Source organism: Loxodonta africana, chromosome 3 (assembly GCF_030014295.1).
Source record: "Loxodonta africana isolate mLoxAfr1 chromosome 3, mLoxAfr1.hap2, whole genome shotgun sequence".
In the NCBI taxonomy this organism is placed as follows: domain Eukaryota; kingdom Metazoa; phylum Chordata; class Mammalia; order Proboscidea; family Elephantidae; genus Loxodonta; species Loxodonta africana.
In genome coordinates, this window is record NC_087344.1 from 14972584 (window position 1) to 14977557 (window position 4974).

At 41.1% G+C, this 4974-nt stretch overlaps 1 pseudogene; it reads left to right on the plus strand.

The window, feature by feature from the left end:
- Positions 1–770: 770 nt before the first annotated feature.
- On the plus strand, positions 771–4393 carry LOC135230486 (serine/threonine-protein kinase MARK2-like; annotated as a pseudogene).
- The last annotated feature ends 581 nt before the right edge of the window (positions 4394–4974 follow it).

The following is a 4974-nucleotide window of genomic DNA, read 5'->3' on the forward strand; positions in this document are numbered from 1 at the left end:
ATTTCTAGGGAGCTGGTGCCCTGAATTTGGATTTCTAGTCTTCTAGACTGTGAGAGAATAAATTTGTTTGGTAAAGCCATCTACTTGTAATATTTGTTATAGAAGCACTAGATAACTAAGACACTTGGTAAAGTAGAGGGTCAGTGAAAAAGAAGAAGACCCTCAACAAGATAGATGGACACAGTGGCTACAACAGGCTCAAACACAGTGACGATTATAAGGATGGCACAGGACTGGCCAGTGTTTCGTTCTGTTGTACCTAGGGTCACTATGAGTTAGAATCAACTCGACAGCACCTAACAACACAACAGCAACTATGGATAACAGTTTGGCATTTCCTCAAAAGACTGAACTTAGAACTACCATACAACCCAGCAATCCCAATTCCAGAAGAAGTGAGGGTAGGGAGGCAAACAGAAATCTGTACAACAATCTTCACTGTAGCACTTTTCACAATAGGCAAAAGATGGAAACCAAAATGTCTACCAAGAGATGAACACACAAAATCTTCTACATACACACAATGGAGTAGAACTGCTCCGTAGAGTTTTCGAGGCTGTGACTTTTCAGAAAGCAGATCGCTGGGCCTGTCTTGTGAGAAGCCTCTGGGTGGGTTTGAACCTGAAACCTAGTAGATGAGCACTTAACTGTTGCTGCAAGCCAGGGACTCCCAATAGAGTATCACAGACCCCCCCCCCCCCCGCCCTGCAAAAAATGAAGTCCTGATGCATACAAAAACATGAAGCCTGAAAACAGCAACCTAAGCAAAATAATTCAGGACATGAGCAAATATACACAAGACAAAGGTTATTAGTGGTTACCAGGGGCGACAAGGAGGGGAAAAGGAAGAGTTTTTGATTAGGGGCACTGAGTTTCTGTTAAAGGTAGTGGAATGATTTGGAAAATAACAGCGAGAATGCTTGCACAACTTGAATAATATAATCAATTAACTGAAATGTACATGTAGAAATTGTTGAAATGGCATGTTTTGTTAGGTATATTTTCAACACAATAAAAAATATGAAAATCAATAAAAAAAAAGAAAGAAAAGCTCTGTGGAATTCTCTCCCTATATACAATACACACACACACACATTTTTCTTTTTGAAAAAATGGGTATTTTTGAGACCAAAAAGTGAAGGCACAGTGAATTATCCCCAGTCTTGACTGGTCCATTTCTTGCGGCAACCTCATAAAGAGTCAATTGTTTGGAGCTCCAAGCCCCTGTATAAGTCCCTGGAAACCTAAATTTGTGGTCCTTCTAGCTCAGGAAGCTGTTTCAGCGACCTGAGAGACTGTGATCGAACTTAGCTTGTATTCTCTTCAAATTGTGGGGTTTGTGTCTATTTCATTATCAGCTTTTCTTATTTTGTCCTTACTCTTTTCTGTTTCTACTTTTCCTCGTTTTCCTTCATTCCTTTGTTATTTTTTCATTTATTTTCCTTTCCCTTTATTTCCTCAATTTTTCATTTTACTTTTTCTATGTACTTATTTTTTCTTTATCATTTTACTATTGTCATTTTATATCTGCTCTTATCCTTTTTTAATTGTTTATTGCCTTTTTCTTGACCCTTTATTTATTGTTTTGTGTTTATATATAGCATTTACCTTGCTTCTAATTTTTTACCTTTTGCCATTTTAATCTTAATTTTCCATTTCCTCCTTTTGCTGTTCTCATTTACCTAATTCATATATATCTTATGTTTTTATCTTTTTTCTTTATCCTTTTCTTTATTGCTTTATTTTCCATTTACCATTTTTTCTCATTTCTGTATTCTTTGATATTCACATTTAATCTTTTTCTTTATTTTTTTATTTTGTCATATTATTCCTTTTTAATTTATTCTTTTCATTTCTATATTTTTCTCTTGTATATCCTTTTTCATTCAGTTCTTTTGTTTTTCTAATTTTATCTTTTCAATATATTTTTAAATTTCCCATTTTATTAATTTTCTTGTTTTAATTTTCCTTACCTCTTTTGTTTTACATCACTTCAAACTTGTAGATTATTATTTTTCTAATTACTGAGTTTTCGTTTTATTTTTATTCTTTTATTTTGGTCACTTTCATTCGATCTATTTGATTTTTTCTAGCTATGTTTTTAGCTTTCACAAGTTTTTTCTTTTAAAGTTTTAATTTTTTCTCCTTTTATCTTTTTTATTACATTTTAACTTATTTTTCTCATTTTTTCAATATTTCATTAGGTTTTTAGTCATCACTTTTCCATTTTTAATTCCAGTTTTAATACTACCACAAGGGCATCTCTTATCCCAAAGCCCACTAGACCTTGACTGCACATCCAACATGCTATGGAGCCACTTAGCCTTCTCTGCTGAGAAGGAAACCCATGTGGGACATTACCACCTCCTCAGAACCATTGGCAATGGGACATTTGCCAGGGCCAAGTTGGCCCAGCACATCAACACTGGCAAAGAGGTACTGATTAAAACAGCTGACAAGATCCAACAGACGTCCTCCAACCTCCAGAGACTATACCAAAAAATAAAAATTATGAAGGATCTCCATCATCCAAATATTGTAAAGCTGTTTCAAGTGATAATGAGAACACCCTCAATATAGTGATGGAATATGCAAGTGGAGGGGACATGTTTTATCACCTAGTGATTCATGGTTTGATGAGTGAACAAGAGGCCCGAAGAAAATTTCACTAAATAGTGTTGGTGATGTAGTATTGTCACAACAAGGGTATTGTTCATAGGGATCTGAGAACAGCAAGCCTGCTATTGGATGAGGAAATGAACATCAAACTTGCAAACTTTGGCTTTGGAACTGAATTCACCACGGGAAACAAGCTGGATATCTTCTGTGGCAGTCCCCCTTATTCCCTTATAAGAGTATAAGTTCCCCTTATACTCCTTCAGGGAGAAAAGTATGACAGACCCCCAGTGGATGTGTGGAGCCTGGGAGTCATCCTGTACTTCATGGTAAGTGCATCTCTGCCTTTTGGTGGAAAGACCTTATTGAAGCTGTGAGAGCAGGTACTGGAGGGACAATATGATATTCCTTTCCACATGTCTACACAGTGTTAATAACTGCTGAGCAAAATTTTCATTCGTGACCCAAGAAAGAGAGCCACATTAGAGGAGATCCCAGGACATCTATGGATGAAGGTGGGCCATAAAGAAAAACAGGCTATATGTCCAGCCACTCCCAGACTATGATGACCCCTGGTGCATTGAGGTGATGGTGAACATGGGTTATGCACAGGAAGAGATTCATGACTCCCTGTTGAACCAAAAGTACAATGACGTGATGGCCACCTAACTGCTTCTGGGTCACAACACATCTGAGACGGAGAGCCACACCAGCACCCTGGAACCCCAAGCTGCAGCCCATTGCACCAATAGCCACACTTCTTCCTCACCCCATGAAGTGCATCCTACCACCTGTGCTAAACCCAAACAGTGTAGTTCCACCAAGCCTGCCATTCCCACCTATGATTACTACATCCACAATTCTTTGAACGGTCTATCTAATGGCCATGTCCCACCTGCACCAGGAATCCAGGACAGCCTAAGCACAGCCCAACCAGACCTCTGGACTGTGTGCCAAGGTGAGAAACAGTGAGGTGCCACAGCCCAGTACAGCCCCCCAATGTCTTTCTGTGGCTCCTCCTCAGCCCACACCATCGACAAGAGTAGTGGAGCCCCAGAGGGAACCAGTTTCTCCCAGGGAGTGTTAAAATTAAGCTCATTAAATGATGAGCGGGTGTAGGAAGTACCTGACCAGCCGAATATGCCCCAGGCTGTGACTCCAGCCTCTCCCTTCATAAGCAGCCAGGGCCAGCAGGGGGCCACTGGGAGCTTCTTTAAGATTAGGAGAAGGTATCTTTGTTTTGTGTGTGTCAAAAAGGACCCGAAGGTATCTGAGACCAAAGCTGTAGAGATGATGCTCAAACCCTGAGAGGCCAAGCCTCACTCTCTCAAGTTTACCTGGAAGATGAAGATCATCAGCTCCATGGAGCCCAAGGAGATGAGGCAGGAGATCTGCCAAGTGCTGGATGCCAATGGCTGTGAGTGGGATCTCACCCACAAATACACGCTGCTATGTTTGAATGGCACACCAGGACAGGAAGACTTCATTCAGTGGAGGATGGAGGTGTGCACACTGCCTCGGCAGACTCTCAATGGGGTGAAACTGAAGAGAATTTCAGGCACGTCTGAAGCCTTCGATAGCATTGCCTCAAAATTTTCCAGGAAACTTGTACTTTAACATGGTGCCAGCAGCTGCCTAGGAGAACAGAGAAGTTCATAGGTTAAGCTCCTTGGTAATTTTGGGAGGCAAAGTTCTTAAAGGCCACAGAGGTGCCTGAAATTCTCTTCACTCGAATCTTGTTGAAAAATCACCAACCAGTGGCTCCACCACTCTTGTGCACACCTTCAACCTCTACTGCACAAAGTCCTCTTGGCCTGTGTGCCATGTGTGCACAGCAGCATGTATGTCTGGGTGAGATTCCACTCACAGCTACTGGCATCCCGCACTTGGCAGATCATCCACATCATCTCATCAGGGTTCATGGAGCTGGTTCTTCCCTGTAAACTTCACTGAGAATGGCTTGGCCTTTCCAGGTTTGAGCATCTCCACCACATCTTTTCTCTCAGGTTCATGCAGGTCCCTTCTACCACACGTGAAGAAAACATTCCTTCAAACCACAACAGACACTCCCAGGGGAGTGCAGCCAAGATGATGGAATAGTCAGACACTGCCTGTTGTTCCTCTTAGAACAAAGACCCGAAAAAACAAGTGAATCAATTATATACGACAATCTAGGAACCCTAATCATCAAAGACAAAGCTGAAGAATCAAACTGAGCAGCAGGGGGAAGGTTAGACAATCCAAAAGCAGCAGAGAAGTACCGATAGCAAGATTGCCAGTGCCCTGTTAGCTAAGTCAGTGTAGCTCACACAGGCTGAGACAAGGAACAACATTTAAAGACAAGCGTCATCACAGCGG